Source organism: Triticum urartu, chromosome 2A (assembly GCF_056163025.1).
Source record: "Triticum urartu cultivar PI428250 chromosome 2A, HENAU_Tu73, whole genome shotgun sequence".
In the NCBI taxonomy this organism is placed as follows: domain Eukaryota; kingdom Viridiplantae; phylum Streptophyta; class Magnoliopsida; order Poales; family Poaceae; genus Triticum; species Triticum urartu.
In genome coordinates this window covers 67,648,306-67,671,024 of record NC_141874.1, presented here as the reverse complement: position 1 = coordinate 67,671,024, position 22,719 = coordinate 67,648,306, and the positions used below count along the sequence as shown (strand labels likewise).

Below are 22,719 nucleotides of genomic sequence, written 5' to 3'. Positions count from 1 at the left end.
GTTGATGCCCCCTCCCTCCCTCCCTCCCTCCCTCTCTCTCAACAAAGTAATGACCATTCTTCCATCAATTCCCCATCCGGTCATTCCTAGCAATAGTCGTGCAATACCGGTCTGTCTACGTATTCAGTAGTCCGAAACTAACAAAAATATTTTGGTCACTCTTGGTCTACCTAGATTTTCTTTGTAAAGACGGAGCAAGCTTGCTAGCCATGATGTCTAGCCTTTATTTGAATGTACCGGATGCATAAAATTTACTTGAACCAGTGCATTGAATGTTGTATTCTCGGCCCGAAAACATCTAGTTAGAACATATAACCAGTATCAAGAAAATTACGATAACCATGAGTAGTATATTAAACCAAAAGCAAATGAGCTCAAGAGCACAAATGAGAACGAGGCATTGTATTGTGCACATGCGTTTTCAATGGACGAGGTTTGTGGCCTAACTAATCCAAATTATGTCACTCGTAGCACCCAAACTTTGCGGTCTAGACCAGTAGACCAGTAGAAAGTGTTGGTCTGAAAAAATAGCATATAGAGAACTAACATCAGTAACTTGTATTAATAAGAAATCAATTTGAAGCATAAAATTGAACTAGCATCCATGTGGGTTATGATTTGTGATAATCAAAGCTTAAATGGACACGGGTAGGGCAGTAGATAGAAATTTGAGAGGCTGCAGTCCCAATTGTACTAAATAGGAATATAATATTCTGTGCATAATCATACTAACCCAAAATGCATTTCAAACATCAATAAAATAGTTGAAACTCAGGAGGCATCAAATGCAGGGTAGCATAGGGCCTGGAGTCTGAGTATAAAACTAATGGAACTAATCCACCAACTTGTAAGTCTCAACGATGTATCTGCACTAAAGTGTAACCTAACTATAGAGATAGACACAACATACCAAGTTTTTGGTTCTCATTCTCTAGTCTCTACCATGAAGGGGCAATTCTGTTTTGGGAAAGAACAGATAAAGTCTAGCACACTTCCGACCCACAGGCATGTTGCCATGGAAAAACAAAACAGATCAACAATTATTGAGTAGCGCTTGACGTTTGATGTTGAACGAAGCTCACTATACCTTCACACTTCATGAAGTGCATAGACAAATCAACAAACAAGACCTAAATTTCTTACGTGCATATTTTCTTGGCACCATGTGAGGCATGCATTTTTATACCTGTTCTCCATTTATGACACATGGCGTCTTATATGTTAGTGGGGTGTACCTACAAGGCTACAACCGGGCTGATTCACAAGTTTCCTAAAAAATAGCTCCATGGAATCACTGTGGTAAGAAACTCAATAATGATGTGAAGCATATACATCAAATAGAATCACCGGCATGTTGAGGTACCTTAATTTAAATCCTTTGGAAAAAACTTGGTTGCTCCGCACGGGCAGGACCCCGCCTCAGGAAGAACTCATGCTCAACAAGGCTTTCTTTGAACATGTGTCCAATAACATGCAAATCTTGTGACGTGGGTTCCCACGGGAATTCCTCAACTTGCCGGTGTTGTCACAGTGAAACATGTAACATGCGGACGTATTGTAGACCAATACATCTCCTTTGCAGGACAAAATGAAATGTTGCGTATCTGTAAAGTGACAGAAGTCCTCCACGGGAAATTTAACATGGCATTTGAATGACCAGACCTCCCTCTCATAGTCCTCCAGCACCCATATTCGGGCGACTGTCCCCTTCTCGTCCAAGCAACTGAAGCCAATCGAGCCCTCCATGTCACACAAACGAGTGCAGCAGCTGGTAGCACCAGGCGGGCCGCGGATGGACCTAAATGACTCAGCCACCGTGTCGAACACTACTATGCCATCGTCGCAGAGCCATCATCCAGGTAACCAATGAAGGCAGTTGCGAAACACGAACGGTGGTGACAAACTAATGTGGGTCATTTTGTGCCCGGCCAGGATAGGTTTCTCCATGATAGGGGTACAAGGAACTCCGATACACCTTGGCGAGCCCCTTCGCCGCACCGTAAAGATGTAGCAAGCAGTTGCTTTGAAGTGGTGTCCTCCTTTCAAATAGAGGACACGGTACTCACCCAACGGGCGGTGCAGGTAGAGTGCCAGGATGTTGATACTCCCGGCCGTAGTGAGGCCTAGAAGTGAGGCGCACTCACGCGTGGCTGGGTTACAGATGCTGAAACGACCATCAGACATGGCGAGCAAGAGGAGGCCATCACACGAGGCGTGCAGCTTGAAGCCATTTTTGTCGAAGTAGTCGTCGAGCCCGAGGACAGGCCGGGCCCGACCGCCCTCCAAGATCGGCTGGCCGGACTCCGTACTTGAACTGGCTATGCGGCGGTGGAATGCGATGAGGGGGAGCGACGGCTGCCACCGGTGGTGGGCGAGGAGGAAATCCGGGGCGGAGGCGAGCCGGCGCCATGATCGGCAGACTGCGCGGCAGCGGAGGACGTCCTTGGTCGGAAGTCGGACGAAGATCTCCCCCGCGACGATCTCCTCCGGGAGGCGGTCGAGGGCGGCGGCCACGGCGCGGAGGCGGCTGCGCGTCCGCCTGGCCACAGGTTCCCCCGCGGCGCCGTCGTCAACGACGGACGTAGGGTTTTGGATCAGGAGGGACGCGATGAGTATACGGCGCGGCATCCGTATCCGCTTCCGCCCCCACATGCGGACGGGGCGACCCTGTAGTGTCCTGGCCATCGTTTGTCTAACCAGGCAGATTCCTCAAGTTGCTGAGGTTGGAGGCTCTAGTTAATTAGGTTTTGTGCGGGTGAAACGGAAGGGAGATATCTGCCGGCCCTTCGCATGTGGGAGAGGTTTGGTAAACTCCTGGAATACCTCGGTGCATATAGTTGGAATGGAATTGTTCCTCGTTGGATCGGTCTCGTCCGTCCTCCACATACTACGCTATCATCATCTACCTCATTTCAACCTTTCATGCAAAATTCCGAGTCCAGGTCTCAGGTAGTACGTACAATCGTATACGAGTCAGGTATTATTATTTTGGGCGTGTCTAGTGGGCGGCCGGCTGCCCACTAGTGCAACCGAGCGGCTGGCTGAAAAAGGAAACCCCCTGTCCCCACGAAACAGAAAAGAAAGGGGCTCATCAAACAGACCGATCGACCGGCCACCAAACAAACCGATCGAGCCCCCACGTAGCCAGCTGTCCCAGCTCGCACCCACGCCCCCGCTCGCCCCCACGCCTCAGCCCCTCCCACGCTGCCTTTTTCTTCTTCTCCACGCCAGAAGCAGATCCAACAGAAATCGCCCCCAAACCCTTCTTCCTCCTGCTGCACAGCCGCCATGGGAGCCCCAAAGTAGAAGGAGCTGCTTCAAGATCTAAAGGGCAGGGTGGTCAGAGCCATACCAGGCAGTAAGATCAAGCAGGTAAGCCCCCTCTGCACCTCTTCACTTCCCCCTTTCTTCTATTGCATAGGCATATGTAAACCCCTTCTCCATGGATCCATGGAGAATCTGCTTCAAAAAAGAGGTGAATCTGGCACATCACACCAGCCTACTTGATGTTACTGCTGGATGTGTTAAACATGCCAAAAACTACTTGATGCATGCCAGACAAGTTTCTACCACCTGGATGTGTTAAACAAGCCAACTAAAAACAAGTTCTCTGGCCAATTAAAACATGATTAAAGCCAACTCAACAAAGCATTGTAGCCAAAAACTAAACATGCATTCTACCAACTTGTAGTTATTGTTTGCAAAATGAACAAAAAATTGACTGCCCAATAGATATGTGCAACGAAAAATTCATAAATGTGCAACTAAACATGCATCCCAGCCAACTGAACCTATATTCTGGCAACTCGGCATGCATGCTAGCCAAAACAAAAACATGCATTGTACCCCACGTGTTATCTGGCCAACTAAAAAACATGTATCCTGGCCAACTAAACATGTATCCTGGCCAAGTAACATGTATATTTCGCAATACATGTTTGTGAGTGAACACTTTGGAAAAACTGTAGTATATGTGCAAATAAAAAACATGTTTTTTGGCCAACTAAACATGCATGTTGGCAAAAAACTGAGAAAATGTATCCTGGCCAACTGAGACATATATTCTACCCAACTGAATGCATTAATTGTCCAACTGAACATGCATGTTGGCCAAAAACTGAAATAAATGCAACCTGGCCAGCTGAGACATCTATTCTAGCCAACTAAAAACATTGAATGTCTAACTGGATATGTATGCTGGCCAAGTGGAAAGATGTATCCTGGCAATTGAGACGTCTATTCTAGCGAAAACCAGAAATCTGTAGTGCAACAGGAAAAACACAAGAACTTTTGTCCATGGCTAATGAAGCCACAAACCATATTAACATATTCACACATATAATCTTGTCCCACGCATATATTATGGTCCCACACCTATTGCAAACCATATTAATATGTTCAAATATACCAGAACTAGAAACATAAACGGCGATGAAAAACATATAACTATAATCTGCCTCCAATTCTTCTTTCTTCTTTCACCTGGATTTTCCTTCTCAAATGTAGCGTCTTATGTGCAGAAAAATCTGAAAAGAGCTCATTGCGAAACGGAAACCTACAGATCATTACAACAAAAAAAAAGGGGAAAGTCAGAAAAACTCTGTAGCAAAAAGAAGTCATGCTTTTGCCAGTTATTTACTGCAAACTGTGCAACTAACATAACAAATCTGTGCAAAAAAATTTCATAACTATTATAATAAAAGATTATGCTACGGTCATGTTGTTTTTGGAACTAAGATTATCACAAAATGGTGTGCAACTGCCTATTTACTAAGTTTTTAGGTTGTTTGAAACACTCTTTTTCTGTGGTTACCAACTGATGACATCAATTTCTTCTTTTTATATATGTGCAGGGAGTGTGTGGCAGCATCCAAGAACAAGGAAAAAATGCTTGATCTCAATGAGTTGCCTCCAGATCTCAATGAGCTTCCTCATGATATGGATCAGCAACAACCCAGCATACAATAAGGAAATTGGACAAAAAATGGTCGATCTGTTTACTACACGCAGGCAAGTCGTGATGGTAACCCTACGGGCCATGACAATGTGGCAGGCCAGTCATCAGCCCGTGGTGCCCCTGTAGTGGTGTCTTTGTAGTCAGAGAGCCATACTCTTGATGACACAGGAACCGAGGCAAATGTTCCTGGTCCAACCAGGACTGAGCTAGGAGCTGGGGCTGTTGACAGAGTTGTGCAAGTAGAAGAAGGAGAGGATGAGGCTGGTTCTCAACCTATGGAACCCTATGTTGGCATGAGGTTTGACAGCCTTCAAATTGCTAAGGATCACTACAACAGCTACGCACTACGGATGGGTTTCTCTATCAAGATGAACACCTCTAGACGGACAGCCCGCACCAATGAATTGATAAAACAACAGTTTTGCTGCAACAAGTTCAAGAAGCCCAAAGCTGATGATGGAGGAGCTGGGGCTCCTCCTGTCCTGGACCCTATTCCAGATCCAAAATCTGTTAACAGTGATGAGGAGATGGAAGAAGAACCTCCAATATTTGCTGAAGAGGAGGCTGGTACTAGTAAGAAGAAGAAGAAGCGCAAACGCGAGACAATAAAGCAGACTGAATGCAAGGCGAAAATGTTGGTGAAGCTGATAGATGGGCGATGGGAGGTGACGCACTTTGTTCGTGACCACAATCATCTGCTCGTAAACAAACCTTCATTGTCCAAATACTTGAGATCCCACCAAGGCATCTCACCTGATGAAAAGGAGTTTCTGCGCATCTTGTATAACTGCAACTTGACTACAGGTGTGGTGTTTTTCTATATCCCTTGAAGAATTAAGTTTCCCTCTAGGCAGTCCAGTGTGCAACTGTTATGGTACTACTGTGCAACTGAAATGGCTTAACTGTGAAACTGGTGTCCAACTTCCCATGCTTTTTGTATATCACTTTTGGTGCTTCTTGTGCACCTAGATTGTCTTTACTGTGCAACTACACAATGTCATGTATGCAAAAATTGCAAAGTGTTTTTAAAAAGGTGCAGCTGGGTGTTCATTTCCTGCGATTATCTTCTGTGCCAACACGTGTCCTATTATTGTGCAGCTGGATGTGCCATTTGTGCAACTAAAAAAAGGATATACTGTTTGTTTTTGTATTATGCAGGACGAATGATGCATGTAATGGCAGAGTTCTATGGATCTGAGATGATGGTGCCGTTCGGGCCAAAGGCAATAACAAATCTTTGTACAAGTTTCCGTAGAGATGACACAAAGGAGGGTGATCTGATTGAGACAATTGTGCACTTCAAGGATATACAAAAAACCGATCCAGACTTCTTCTATAAGGTGAAATATGATGAAGAGGACAGAGTTGTCAACATATTTTGGGTGGACGGCTTAGCTCGAAAAGCTTATGTGGAGGCGTACCACGATTGCATATCGTTTGAAACCACCTACATGAACAACTTGTACAATATGCCGTTCGCGCCCTTCATAGGAATAAATCGACATGGCCAATCTTTCATGCTGGGTTGCGCGTTGTGAGGCCGGAGTTGGCATCGAGCTTTGATTGGGTTTTTGGAGCATTCCTAGAGGCTATGGATGGCAAACCTCCTGACAACTTCATCACCGATCAGGATGGTGCGATGAGGCAGTCAATATAGAGCATCTTTCCAACCACCGTGCACCGCTGTTGTCGATGGCACATCATGAAAAAGGCTCAGGAAAAGGTTGGTTGGCTGCTCTACCGGAATCCAGGACTCTCTGATGATTTCAACAAGTGTGTTGACTTCAGCTTCACTATAGACGAGTTTGAGCAGAATTGGGCTGGGTTAATGATGAAGTATGAGGCTATGACACACACACACACTTTGAGAAGTTGTACGAATACAGGTCAACTTGGGTGCCGTGCTACTTCAAACACAGGTTCTTCCCCTTCCTCCAGTCTACACATCGTAGTGAGGGGTTCAACGCCGTCCTGAAAAGATATGTGAACCCACACAAATCAATGCTGAACTTCGTCAAGCAATATGAAAAAATCCAGAACCACATCCTTGCCAAGGTAGGCTGCGATGTTTACAGGACAGAACACCTTGAGATTGAGTTGTGGTCCAACTTCCCAATAGAGAAGCAAGCTTACAAAACCTATACTAGAGACCTTTACCGCAAGTTCAGAGAAGAGTTTGAGCTGATTGGACATTATAATGCATTCCAAGTTGGTGCTGATGTGTTTGAGCTCAGAGCGAACCAGGAATTTGTTGCGAAATATGGTTCTCGAAACTACTTGGTGCAGGCAAGGGTGGAGGAGGGTTCCTATTTGTGTGAGTGCTGTAAAATGGACAAGGACAGCATCCTCTGTTGCCACATCCTCAAGGTGTTCACCCATGTTGGCGTTGATGTCATACCGGAAAGGTACCTGCTAAGACGGTGGACACCTACTGCTGTACCTAGTGCGCCAGGGACTGGTTATGAGCAACCGGATGAAATGCCTCCTCAATCAAAGAAGCAGATAAGGGAGAGGAACATGATATACGATTTTCAGAAACTAGCAAAGTTTGCGAGTGGTTCTGATCTAGCACAAGCTATTGTATACAAGCATATGCGTGCAGCACGTACCGAGATCGGCCACCTGAACAAGTCCAAGAAAAAGAAAAAACCGACTGCTGCAACGGGGCCATCAGATGATGGCAACCCTCGAGGACCTCCTCCACCTCCAGGCAGCAATCAGGGGGCTCATCATCCAGGTAATTACCTGCCCCAACTCCTGATCTAACTAGGTGTGTAACTTCAGTTGCACACATCATTGTGCCCAGTTGCACACACCATGGTAGCCACTTGGACAGAACATACTGCCTAGTTGCGCACGCTGTGTTAGTTCAAGCATCAAGATAACACAGCTAACTTATTTTTCCAGTTCTGGATATAGGTGATGTCAACCCTCAAGGACCTCCTCCCCCTCCTGGCTGTACACAGCATCCTCCGCCACCTCCTCTCCCGCGTGCTCCTCCCAATGGCCCTACAGGCAGCACTCAGGGGGCTCGTCGTCCAGGTAATTACCTGCCCCCAACTCCCCATCAAACTAGGTCTGTAACTCCAGTTGCACACATCATGGTGCTCAGTTGCACCGAACAGGCTACCTAGTTGCGCACGCAGTGTTAGTTCGAGCATCAAAAGATAAACACAACTGACTTGTTTGTCCTGTTCTGCCTATAGGTGATGCCAACCCTCAAAGACCTCCTCCCCCGCCCGGCCCAACTAGCAGTGCCCTTTGTGCTACTCCCAATGGACCTACAGGCAGGACACAGGGGGCTCATCACCCAGGTTAGTACCTTCACCGACTCCAAAACAAAAACTAGGGTGAGTGACTTTAGTTGCACATATCATAGTGCCCAGTTGAACAGAACATGCTGCCTAGTTGCGTGCGCTATGTTAGTTTGAGGATCAAGCTAAAAATCTAACTTGTTTTTCATGTTCTGCCCATAGGCGACTTGTAACGCCCTCGATGCGGCTATAGCTCCCACGTGTCGAGGCACGACTTAGAGACATAACCACATTGAAAGCAATGTCGCAAGTTAGGCAATCATCACAACATCCCATGTAATATATGATAAAAGGGGGAGATACATAGTTGGCTTACACTCGCCACGTCACATCAGAGTACATAAATAACATCCATCATACAAACACTCATGGCCCGACTACGGCGCCAAAATAGAAGAAAAACCCAACATGCGACAAGGCCCTGAATCGAACCCCAACTAGGCACCACTACTGATCATCGGGAAAGGAAACATAATAACGCCGAGAGTCCTCGTCGAACTCCCACTTGAGCTCGTACTCATCACCTGGAGCGTAATCACCTGGACCTGCATCTGGAGTTGTAGTATCTGTGAGCCATAGGGACTCAGCAATCTCGCACCCTCGCGATCAAGACTATTTAAGCTTATAGGAATGGATAAGGCAAATATATGTGGAGCTGCAACAAGCGACTAGCATATGTGGTGGCTATCTTATACGCAAAAGAGAGCGAGAAGAGGAGGCAAAGCACGAGCGAGAAGCTATAAGAACAACCTGCGCAAGCATAACTCCAACACCGCGTCCACTTCCCGGACTCCGCCGAGAAGAGGCCATCACGGTAACACACTCAGTTGATTCGTTTTAATTAGTTAAGGTTTAAGTTATCTACAACCGGACATTAACAAATTCCCATCTGCCCATAACCGCGGGCACGGCTTTCGAAAGTTCAATCCCTGCAGGGGAGTCCCAACTTAGCCCATGACAAGCTCTCACGGTCAAAGAAGGAATAGACCTCCACCCGAGACACACCGATCAGACTCGGTAACCCGGTACAACAAGACAATTCGACAGGTTAAAACAAGACCAGCAACACCGCCCGAATGTGCCGACAAATCCCGATAGGAGCTGCACATATCTCTTTCTCAGGGCACACTCAGATTGTCCTAGGTACGGGTAGGCCAGCCCAGAGTTGCCCCTGGTGGCCACCGGTAGCTGACAGGTTGGACCAACACTCAGAGGAGCACTGGCCCAGGGGGGGTAAAATAAGATGACCCTTGAGTCTGCAGAACCCAAGAGAAAGAAAAGGCTAGGTGGCAAATGGTAAGACCAATGTTGGGCATTGCTGGAAAAGCTTTAATCAAGGCGAACTATCAAGGGGTTCCCATTATAACCCAACCGCGTAAGGAACGCAAAATCCGGGAACATAACACCGACATGACGGAAACTAGGGCGGCAAGAGTGGAACAAAACACTAGGCGAGAGGCCGAGCCTTCCACCCTTTACCAAGTATATAGATGCATTAAGATAACATAGCAATATAGTGATATCCCAACAAGTAAGTAAATGATGTTCCAACAAGGAACGGCCTCCAAACTTCACCTGCAACTAGCAACGCTATAAGAGGGGCTGAGCAAAGCGGTAACATAGCCAATCAACGGTTTGCTAGGAAAAAGGTGGGTTAGAGGTTTGACATGGCAATTGTGAGGCTGACAAGCAAAAGGTAGGCATCGTAGCATTGGCATAGCAAGAGCGAGCAAACTAGCATACCAAAGATAGTAGTGATTTCGAGGGTATGATCATCTTGCCTGCATAGTTGTCAGAGTTGACTGGATCCTCACAAGCAAACTCAACGGGCTCCTCGGTAGCGAACTCGTCTCCCGGCTCTACCCAACAAGACAAACAAGCAACAAGGATACAATCAACCACGTGCAAGACCAAGCAATATGATGAAATGAAGATATGCTATGCGGGATGCGATGCGGGATGCAAAATACAAGATATGACAGGAAATGCATGAACCTGGCCTCAACCTGGAAAACCAAGTGTGCCACTGGATAGAGGGGATGAAATCGCTTGAAAACGATATAAAGATCGTTGGAATCGGAGTTACGGTTTGGAAATGGCAAGCGTTTTAAGATATGACACCGGTCTGCGATTTACAGCAAGTAGACATCTAAATGCAACGAAATGAACATGCTACAGCCACCAAACATGACAACAAAATACATGGCAGGGATGCACACAAGATGCTTAACAAAAGACTAGCACTGATCCATGGCCAATTCATCCATTAAGAGGTTCAAACAAGCATGGCAAAAACGCAAATGCAAAACAGATTCCAGACTTAGTGAAATTAACACTTGTCTGAAATTTCAGATCACGAAGCCCGCTTCGGAGCAGCAAAACAACATGACACATGACCTGATTAAGACAAGAAAGAACATGGCATGGAGCTACTCAACAAGATTAACAAAAGACCCAAAGTGACCTGGGGCCAAAAGGGTTCACAAAATATATTAACGGGCACACGAACATAGCTAAAACACAATCAGTTTTCAGACTTAGTGAAAACTGAGACATGCTGAAATATAACTCACGAAGGCATGTAAACAAGCTCGATGCACTTACCACGGTGCAAGTCATGGCAAGGCAAGCATACATACATTAAGAAGGCACAAAATGCTAGCTATACATGGCAAGAACAATGGCATAGTATGCACGGATCAACTACAACAACGCCGGCAAAATCGCAAACGAGTTGACGATCTGCCCAGGTTCACCATGAAGCAAAAGTAGAGCTCGATTGACTCAAGCTATGGTGCTCCATAATTGCAAACAAAGACATGGATGGATAGAGCATAACATGATTAAAAAAACTCCTTTACTGATCATCCTCAAAAGAGGCACGGATCACTAGGAAACAAGCTGAACATAAGGCATCATGAACTAAAATATCCCAAACTTTGTGAAAACAACAGTCTCTGAAAACAGATTTCCCGGGTGCCTCTCTTTGCAAGCTTGCACAAGTCACCACACACATCCTAAAAATGCATGGGTTGCACCTCTGGAAAGAAGACAAAATGCTTAACAAAACATATGAAGGACTCACAGGCATTGCATGCACACAATAAACATGGCAAAAATGACAAAAGTCTAAGGTGAACTAGCAGATCTGACAATTAACTCACGAAGCCTCCTTCTAACAGCATTTTGGGCATCAAGATGAACTCAAATGAAAATGATGCAATGGAATGAAATGATGTACTCGTTGAGACGAACATTTCGATATATTATATGCCCAAATCAGAGCTACGGATGCAAAGTTACGGGCGGTCAAAGTAGGCATAAAAACTTAGGGGGGGGGAAAGTCAACCGGCTAGGGTTTTTCTGGATCTAGATCTGGGCGACACTGTAGCAGGTACTGTTCATCCGCGCGTGATTTCCGAGGATGGCCGGCCTTGGAGCTCGCCGGTCTTGCCGCCGGAGATGGAGGGAGAGGCCGGGGCCGGTGAGGGGGCGGCCGGATCCGGCCGGTCGCCGAAGATGGAGCGGCGGCCGCGGGCGGGGCGAGGCGCTGCCGGCCGGCGCGCGGCGGGCGGCGATGGCGGCGTGGAGGCGCAGGCGGCGGCGCCGGCTGCCGGAGTCGGTGAAGAGGCGGGCAGCGGCAGCGCGGCTTGAGGCGGCAGCGGCGAGCGGCTTGAGGCGGCGGCGGCGAGCGAGCGGCCCGCTCGGCCGGCGCGGGGGCCGGGCGCGGGCTCCCGCGGGCCGGCGGCGGCGGCGGCTGGTTGGCACCACGTGGAGATGCCCGGTTGGGCGCGGGCGGCGGCGGACGCTGTCCGGCCGGGGGCGGACACGTCCGTCGGTGCGGGGATTGCTTTTATTTTTTTTAAACTAGGGTTTCGAGGGGGAGGAGAGATCCGAAAATGGAGGGGGCTATATATAGGCATAGAGGGAGCTAGGAGACTCCAAATGAGGTGCGGTTTTCGGCCACGCGATCGTGATCGAACGCTCTAGGATATGGAGCAAAGTTTGGTGGGTTTTGGGCCAAATTTGAGGGGTGTTGGGCTGCAACACACACGAGGCCTTTTCGGTCCCTCGGATAACCGTTGGAGTATCAAACGAAGTCCAATTGATACGAAACTTGACAGGCGGTCTACCGGTAGTAAACCAAGGCCGCATGACAAGTCTCGGTCCAATCCGGAAATGTTTAATCCCCACACACGAAAGAAATATAGAATTGACCACCGGAGGAGAACGAAGCGCCGGAATGCAAAACGGACAACGGGGAAAAAGCTCGGATGCATGAGACGAACACGTATGCAAATGCAATGCACATGATGACATGATATGAGATGCATGAAGAACGAAAACAACACACACAAGACAAAACCCGAACCCGAGGAAATAAATATAACTTAACACCGGAAACGGCAAGAGTTGGAGTACAAATTGGGAAAGTTACACCCGGGGTGTTACAACACTCCACCACTACGAAAAGATCTCGTCCCGAGATCTAGGACTGAAAGAACTCCGGGTACTCAGAACGGAGGTGATCCTCGCGTTCCCAGGTAGCTTCACGGTCGGAATGGTGAGACCACTTGACTTTGAGAAATTTGATTGACTTGTTGCGAGTCTTGCGTTCAGTCTCTTCGAGAATAGCAACTGGGTGCTCACGATAGGAGAGATCTTCTTGGAGCTCAATGTCCTCGAAATTGACGGTGCGGTCAGGAGTCTTGAAGCACTTTTGAAGCTGAGAGACATGGAACACGTCATGAACATTTGCAAAGGTTGAAGGAAGCTCGAGTTGATAGGCGAGGTCGCCTCTCTTGCTGACAATCTTGAAAGGTCCCACGTATCTAGGGGCAAGTTTCCCTTTGATACCGAAGCGACGAGTACCTTTCATAGGAGAGACACGGAGGTAAACATGATCTCCGATCTCGAAAGCCAAATCACGGTGCTTACTATCATAGTAGCTCTTCTGGCGGGATTGGGCTGCTTTGAGGTTATCACGAATGACTTTGCACATTTCTTCTGCTTCTGTGATTAAGTCATTACCCAGCAGCTGACGTTCACCGGTTTCAGACCAGTTGAGAGGGGTACGGCACTTCCTGCCATACAGAATTTCAAATGGGGCCTTGCCCGAACTTGCTTGAAAACTGTTGTTATAGGAGAATTCAGCATAAGGAAGACAATCCTCCCACTTCATGCCGAAGGAGATCACACAAGCCCTGAGCATATCTTCAAGAATCTGGTTGACACGCTCGACTTGACCGCTTGTTTGAGGATGGAAAGCAGTGCTGAAGCGGATGTTGGTGCCCATGGCCTTCTGAAAAGAATCCCAAAACTTCGAGGTAAAGATGCTGCCACGGTCTGAAGAGATCAGTTTTGGAATACCGTGCAGAGAGTCAATCCGAGAGGTATAGAGTTCCGCCAATTGAGCTGCAGTGATCGACTCTTTGATAGGCAGAAAGTGAGCCACTTTGGTGAGTTTGTCGATGACAACAAATATAGCATCATTGCCATGCTTGGACTTTGGAAACCCAGTCACGAAGTCCATTTCCATGTGGTCAAACTTCCATTCTGGAATGGCAAGAGGTTGAAGGAGACCTACTGGCCTTTGGTGTTCTGCCTTCACTCTTCTGCAGACATCACATTCGTTCACGAATTGAGCGATCTCGCGCTTCATTCGAGTCCACCAATAAGCTTGCTTGAGGTCCTGATACATCTTCGTGCTCCCAGGGTGGATGGAGAGGAGAGAATTGTGAGCCTTGTTCATGATCACTTTACGAAGTTCACCTTTGGGCACAACAATACGATCCTCGAAGAAGAGAGTGTCCTTGTCATCAAGGCGGTAGCACTTGTACTTGGATTGACTCTTGGCAATCCCAATCTTCACCTTTTTCACCATAGCATCAAGAAGCTGGGCTTGGCGAATCTGGTCTTCTAGGGTAGGAGAGACTTGAAGGTTGGCGAGGAAACCTTGAGGAACAACTTGCAGATTAAGTTTACGGAAAGCTTCACAAAGCTTGGGTTGATAAGGCTTGAGAATCAGACTGTTGCAGTAGGCCTTCCTGCTCAAAGCGTCAGCAATCACATTGGCCTTGCCTGGAGTATACTCAATACTCGGATTATACTCTTGAATCATTTCGACCCATCGAGTTTGCCTTAGGTTGAGATTAGGCTGAGTGAAGATGTACTTGAGACTCTTGTGATCAGTGAAAATGTCCACTTTTCTTCCCAGTAGAAGATGTCTCCAAGTCAACAGAGCATGCACAACTGCCGCCAACTCGAGATCATGAGTGGGGTAGTTCTTCTCATTAGGCTTCAACTGGCGAGATGTATAAGCAACAACTTTCTTCTCTTGCATCAATACAGCGCCAAGACCTTGGATAGAGGCATCACAAAAGACCTCGTACGGCTTGGATTCATCAGGCGGAGTCAAAACTGGAGCAGTGATCAACTTCTCTTTCAAAGTGTTGAAAGCAATATCACACTCCGGAGACCAAACGTACTTGACGTGCTTCTGAAGAAGATTTGAGAGAGGCTTCGCGATCTTGGAAAAGTTTTCAACGAATCTTCGGCAGTAGCTTGCGAGACCGAGAAAACTGCGGAGTTGCTTCATGTTATGAGGAGGTTCCCAATTCACAATTGCGGATACCTTCTTGGGATTCACGGAAATGCCCTTGGCAGAGATGATATGACCAAGATAAAGAACCTCATCGAGCCAAAATTCACACTTGGAGAACTTGGCGTAGAACTGATGTTCTCTGAGCTTATCATGCACCAAAAGCAAATGCTTGGCATGATCTTCCTTGTTCTTCGAGAAAACCAGAATGTCGTCGAGATAGACCAAAATGAAGTCATTGGTGTAGGCGTTGAAGATGAAGTTCATCATGCGAGAGAACGTTGGAGGAGCGTTGGCGAGGCCAAAAGACATGACAGTGTATTCATATGAACCAAAGCTTGTTCTGAATGCTATCTTGGGAATATCTTCTTCACGAATGCGAATCTGGTGATAACCCATACGGAGATCAAGCTTGGAGAATACTTGGGCACCTTTGAGTTGTTCGAACAGCTCATTGATGTTGGGAAGTGGGTATTTGTTCTTGATGGTCTTCTTGTTCACTGGACGGTAATCAACACAAAGTCTGTCCGTTCCATCCTTCTTCTTCACAAAAAGAACACCACAACCCCACGGAGAAGTACTAGGCCGGATGAGACCCATTCTTTCTTGCTCATCGAGTTGCTTTTTCAGCTCCTTCAACTCTTCGGGTCCGAGCTTGTAAGGACGTTTGCACACAGGTTCCATGCTAGGCTCAAGTTCAATAACGAATTCAACTGGCCGGTGCGGAGGCATTCCTGGGAGCTCTTCTGGAAAGACGTCTTGATATTCGCAAACGACAGGAATTTGAGAGATGGCATCTAGTTCACCCTTCTCATTGAGAGAAAACTGACGGATGGTATTATCCCGAGCGGCAAAGACAATTACATCCTCAGAGGAATGAGTCAATTGAATCTGCCTGGCAGCACAATCAAGATGTGCCTTGTGCTTAGAAAGTCAATTCATTCCGAGAATAAGATCAATATTCGAGTCACCAAGAACCGTTGGAGAAGATAGAAACTTGTAGTCACCCAAAGTGATAGAAACATCCGGAACGATGGAGTTAGCCTGCATGCGCTTACCGGGAGAGACAACTGCTAAAGGACTAGGCAAAACTTGTGAAACCAATTCATGCCTATTTGTAAATGGTCTCGAGATGAAGCAATGCGATGCACCAGTGTCAAAAAGAACTTTTGCAGGAATATCATTAACAGGAAGGTTACCCATGATCACATTTGACGAGTCCTCTGCCTCTGAGCTGCATTCATCAAATTGACCTTGGCATGCTTGGGGTTATGCTTGACCACAGCTGTACTTGCCGATCTGACAGGAGGAGGAGGAGGAAGACGCCTCTGGTTGAAACACTTGTTGGCATAGTGACCCTTCTGTTGGCACTTGTTGCACGTGACCTCTGAAAGCGGACGGTGATACGGAGCACTCGATCTTGGAGCTTGAGACGAAGTCTTGTTTTGAAAGCCAGGGTTGGGTGGGTGGGAAGAACCACTGCCACCTTTGCTCTTCTGCTGATACGGCTGACGGAACGGAGGAGGAGGAAGCCAAAACTTCTGCTACTTGGCCACTTGAGTAGAGGAAGAAGGAGTAACATCTCTGACTCGCTTCCTGGAAGCATCACACCTCAACTGAGCAGCCTCTTGCTTCAGTGCCATGTTGTAGAACTCATCGTATCTCAAGGGCTCGAAGAGAACAAGAGCGAGCTGAATATTTTCTCTGAGACCACCCCTGAACTGATATATCATGCTCTTCTCATTAGGCACGTCCTGCTTGGCAAAGTGGGCAAGCTTCTGGAACAATTTGTTGTAATCATAGACAGACAAAGAACCTTGCTTCAGATTGCGGAATTCCTCACGCTTGCTTTCAACCACGCTCTGGGGAATATGATGAGCTCGGAAATCTCGACGGAAATCATCCCAAGTGACAACACGTCCACCTCTGGAGTCCTTGTACTGCTGGAACCATTCTGCAACTTGATCTTTGAGTTGGAAGGAAGCGAACTTCACAAAGTCCTCAGGCCTGACGTTGTTGCACTCGAAATGCTTACACAGATCCACTAGCCAATCGTCAGCATCGGTTGCCTCAACACAATTGCTGAAAGTCTTTGGCCCGTTAGCAAGGAACTGGTTGAGTGTAGCAAAGTGACTCTGATTGCTGCCTTGATTCCCTTGACTGCCTTGATTGCGCTCTTGGAGAATTTGCATGATCAGCTGAGTGTTTGCATTGGTTGCGGCCATCACAGCTTGCCATGCCTCTGGAGGAGGTGGAGGCGGTGGTGGATCTTGATTCTGGTTCTGACTGGTGCTCTTAGCGGGAGCCATCCTGAAGAGGTTGACCACCGTTAGCACATTGACAGATAAATGAAGCTGAAACCAATGGAATGAAAATTGCAACATATAGTCTTCACATCCGAACAAAATGAACGAATGCATTCCTCTTCAAATGGTCACATATCCATAAATTGAGAAGCCACGTAGAATTAAGGTAGAGAAATAAATCAACAAAGGTACGGATCAAGAACGAATAATCGGTAAGAAATCCCAATCTCAAACCAATATCCGTGGAAGAAGAACTAGAGCTACTAGAATTCCCACCTATGAAACTCCCGAACCTTTTCGGTTATGCAATCAGGTGTTGGGGATACAGGGGAAGCATAATATCTCACCCAAACTAGCAAATCCTACATCCAGCTGTATCCATCCTTTAACACATAACCAAGAAAACTTCGGAAACCATCTACCTCAACCTTCGAAAAGCATCCGTTATACAATTTATGGCGATACTCCCGAACTCCCGCCCCAGTACTGGGTGGCGTCGAGGTTATCTCACCAACGAACTGCATAAAAGAGATTTTCGATGTCGGCGAACATATCTCAAGTATTCCAGAATTGCAACGATAAAATTATGATGACAACACCTCATAGCTCAACTCCCCGGGACACTTCCACTAAACCCCTGACAGGAGGCACCAAGACAGTATTCTCATCATAAGCCATCGGAACAAATCAAGATACTCGCGTGATCCTAAATTTTTTTTAGTGAAATTGGAGAAGAGAAGAGTCAAAACTCTACGTCAGGATGCCTTACCAGAGCGATGAGGAGACTGGGAAGTAAAAAGAATTCCTAAGCTCTCCGATATATAATTCCTAAGTGACTCAAAACATTTTTCTAGACACAACTCGGCTGCTAAAAATGATCAAGCAATGGGGCTCCTAAGGTCGGGGAAGCCTCTGATACCAACTTGTAACGCCCTCGATGCGGCTATAGCTCCCACGTGTCGAGGCACGACTTAGAGACATAACCGCATTGAAAGCAATGTCGCAAGTTAGGCAATCATCACAACATCCCATGTAATATATGATAAAAGGGGGAGATACATAGTGGGCTTACACTCGCCACGTCACATCAGAGTACATAAATAACATCCATCATACAAACACTCATGGCCCGACTACGGCGCCAAAATAGAAGAAAAACCCAACATGCGACAAGGCCCTGAATCGAACCCCAACTAGGCACCACTACTGATCATCGGGAAAGGAAACATAATAACGCTGAGAGTCCTCGTCGAACTCCCACTTGAGCTCGTACTCGTCACCTGGAGCGTAATCACCTGGACCTGCATCTGGAGTTGTAGTATCTGTGAGCCACAGGGACTCAGCAATCTCGCACCCTCGCGATCAAGACTATTTAAGCTTATAGGAATGGATAAGGCAAATATATGTGGAGCTGCAACAAGCGACTAGCATATGTGGTGGCTATCTTATACGCAAAAGAGAGCGAGAAGAGGAGGCAAAGCACGAGCGAGAAGCTATAAGAACAACCTGCGCAAGCATAACTCTAACACCGTGTCCACTTCCCGGACTCCGCCGAGAAGAGGCCATCACGGTAACACACTCAGTTGATTTGTTTTAATTAGTTAAGGTTTAAGTTATCTACAACCGGACATTAACAAATTCCCATCTGCCCATAACCGCGGGCACGGCTTTCGAAAGTTCAATCCCTGCCGGGGAGTCCCAACTTAGCCCATGACAAGCTCTCACGGTCAATTAAGGCGAACTATCAAGGGGTTCCCATTATAACCCAACCGCGTAAGGAACGCAAAATCCGAGAACATAACACCGACATGATGGAAACTAGGGCGGCAAGAGTGAAACAAAACACTAGGCGAGAGGCCGAGCCTTCCACCCTTTACCAAGTATATAGATGCATTAAGATAACATAGCAATATAGTGATATCCCAACAAGTAAGTAAATGATGTTCCAACAAGGAACGGCCTCCAAACTTCACTTGCAACTAGCAACGCTATAAGAGGGGCTGAGCAAAGCGGTAACATAGCCAATCAACGGTTTGCTAGGAAAAGGTGGGTTAGAGGTTTGACATGGCAATTGGGAGGCTGACAAGCAAAAGGTAGGCATCGTAGCATTGGCATAGCAAGAGCGAGCAAACTAGCATAGCAAAGATAGTAGTGATTTCGAGGGTATGATCATCTTGCCTGCACAGATGTCAGAGTTGACTGGATCCTCACAAGCAAACTCAACGGGATCCTCGGTAGCGAACTCGTCTCCCGGATCTACCCAACAAGACAAACAAGCAACAAGGATACAATCAACCACGTGCAAGACCAAGCAATATGATGAAATGAAGATATGCTATGCGGGATGCGATGCGGGATGCAAAATACAAGATATGACAGGAAATGCATGAACCTGGCCTCAACCTGGAAAACCAAGTGTTTCACTGGATAGAGGGGATGAAATCGCTTGAAAACGATATAAAGATCGTTGGAATCGGAGTTACAGTTTGGAAATGGCAAGCGTTTTAAGATATGACACCGGTCTGCGATTTACAGCAAGTAGGCATCTAAATGCAACGAAATGAACATGCTACAGCCACCAAACATGACAACAAAATACATGTCAGGGATGCACACAAGATTCTTAACAAAATAGTAGCACTGAGCCATGGCCAATTCATCCATTAAGAGGTTCAAACAAGCATGGCAAAAACGCAAATGCAAAACAGATTCCAGACTTAGTGAAATTAACACTTGTCTGAAATTTCAGATCACGAAGCCCGCTTCGGAGCAGCAAAACAACATGACACATGACCTGATTAAGACAAGAAAGAACATGGCATGGAGCTACTCAACAAGATTAACAAAAGACCCAAAGTGACCTGGGGCCAAAAGGGTTCACAAAATATATTAACGGGCACACGAACATAGCTAAAACACAATCAGTTTTCAGACTTGGTGAAAACTGAGACATGCTGAAATATAACTCACGAAGGCATGTAAACGAGCTCGATGCACTTACCACGGTGCAAGTCATGGCAAGGCAAGCATACATCCATTAAGAAGGCACAAAATGCTAGCTAGACATGGCAAGAACAATGGCATAGTATGCACGGATCAACTACAACAACGCCGGCAAAATCGCAAATGAGTTGACGATCTGCCCAGGTTCACCATGAAGCAAAAGTAGAGCTCGATTGACTCAATATATGGTGCTCCATAATTTCAAACAAAGACATGGATGGATAGAGCATAACATGATTAAAAAAACTCCTTTACTGATCATCCTCAAAAGAGGCACGGATCACTAGGAAACAAGCTGAACATAAGGCATCATGAACTAAAATATCCCAGACTTAGTGAAAACAACAGTCTCTGAAAACAGATTTCCCGGGTGCCTCTCTTTGCAAGCTTGCACAAGTCACCACACACATCCTAAAAATGCATGGGTTGCACCTCTGAAAAGAAGACAAAATGCTTAACAAAACATATGAAGGACTCACAGGCATAGCATGCACACAATAAACATGGCAAAAATGACAAAAGTCTAAGGTGAACTAGCAGATCTGACAATTAACTCACGAAGCCTCCTTCTAACAGCATTTTGGGCATCAAGATGAACTCAAATGAAAATGATGCAATGGAATGGAATGATGTACTCGTCGAGACGAACATTTCGATATATTATATGCCCAAATCGGAGCTACGGATGCAAAGTTACGGGCGGTCAAAGTAGGCATAAAAACTTAGGGGGGGAGGGAAAAGTCAACCGGCTAGGGTTTTTTTGGATCTAGATCTGGGCGACACTGTAGCAGGTACTGTTCATCCGCGCGTGATTTCCGAGGATGGCCGGCCTTGGAGCTCGCCGGTCTTGCCGCCGGAGATGGAGGGAGAGGCCGGGGCCGGTGAGGGGGCGGCCGGATCCGGCCGATCGCCGGAGATGGAGCGGCGGCCGCGGGCGGGGCGAGGCGCTGCCGGCCGGCGCGCGGCGGGCGGCGATGGCGGCGTGGAGGCGCAGGCGGCGGCGCCGGCTGCCGGAGTCGGTGAAGAGGCGGGCGGCGGCAGCGCGGCTTGAGGCGGCGGCGGCGAGCGGCTTGAGGCGGCGGCGGCGAGCGAGCGGCCCGCTCGGGCGGCGCGGGGGCCGGGCGCGGGCTCCCGCGGGCCGGCGGCGGCGGCGGCTGGTTGGCACCACGTGGCGATGCCAGGTTGGGCGCGGGCGGCGGCGGACGCTGTCCGGCCGGGGGCGGACACGTCCGTCGGTGCGGGGATTGCTTTTATTTTTTTTTAAACTAGGGTTTCGAGGGGGAGGAGAGATCCGAAAATGGAGGGGGCTATATATAGGCATAGAGGGAGCTAGGAGACTCCAAATGAGGTGCGGTTTTTGGCCACGCGATCGTGATCGAACGCTCTAGGACATGGAGCAAAGTTTGGTGGGTTTTGGGCCAAATTTGAGGGGTGTTGGGCTGCAACACACACGAGGCCTTTTCGGTCCCTCGGATAACCGTTGGAGTATCAAACGAAGTCCAATTGATACGAAACTTGACAGGCGGTCTACCGGTAGTAAACCAAGGCCGCATGACAAGTCTCGGTCCAATCCGGAAATGTTTAATCCCCACACACGAAAGAAAGATAGAATTGACCACCGGAGGAGAACGAAGCGCCGGAATGCAAAACGGACAACGGGGAAAAAGCTCGGATGCATGAGACAAACACGTATGCAAATGCAATGCACATGATGACATGATATGAGATGCATGAAGAACGAAAACAACACACACAAGACAAAACCCGAACCCGAGGAAATAAATATAACTTAACACCGGAAACGGCAAGAGTTGGAGTACAAATTGGGAAAGTTACACCCGGGGTGTTACACGACTACAATCCAAGTACCATGACAGGTCGTGCTACTGCATGTGTTTTTTTCAACTTAACTTGCACACAGCAACCTGTTAGTTGCACAAAATGTACTGTGTGGTTGCACAGAACATCAGTGCTGGTTGCACAATAACAAAAATATTAAACTTTTTCTATGATTATTACACAGGTGATCGTGACGGTCCTACTGCCCCGTTGGAGGCTGCATCCGTTGCACAAGCTTCTGATGATTTTGTGCCCAGGGATCCTCCAAGGTCTACTATAAAGGGTAGGGCAAAGAGTCGACGGTATAAATCGGCGCTGGAGCTATACCCAAATAAGAAAAACAAATGCAGCCAGTGCCAATCTACAGAGCACACTGCTGGTGCGTGTCCACAGAGGCTCCTGTGATTCTGTTTCCTCATTTGTAACTTTGGAACAAAAAAGAAAAAGAATGATGTTTTTTTAGCAATGTTGGGACCAAGTGGACACATTCAGCATCTATGATTTCTCTTTATTTAATTTATGCTGCTTGAATTAGTTCATGCACTGTGTAAAAAAAAAGTTGCTATTTGTGCCTTTGTTGGCAACTGGTTATATATTTAGTTGTTGAACAAATTGTATATCCAGTGCTCCTAATGTATCAACAAAAGTGATGATATTGAGTTGCAAACGCAATTACTAGTAGTGTGCAACTACAAAATC

General features: G+C 47.1%; 2 pseudogenes; one reads left to right on the top strand and one right to left on the bottom strand.

Annotated features, from left to right (window-relative positions):
- Positions 1–1,369: 1,369 nt before the first annotated feature.
- LOC147983808 (F-box protein At5g49610-like) lies at positions 1,370–2,685 on the bottom strand (annotated as a pseudogene).
- A 1,211-nt stretch (positions 2,686–3,896) lies between these two features.
- Positions 3,897–22,425, top strand: LOC147983807 (protein FAR1-RELATED SEQUENCE 5-like; annotated as a pseudogene).
- Positions 22,426–22,719: the final 294 nt, after the last annotated feature.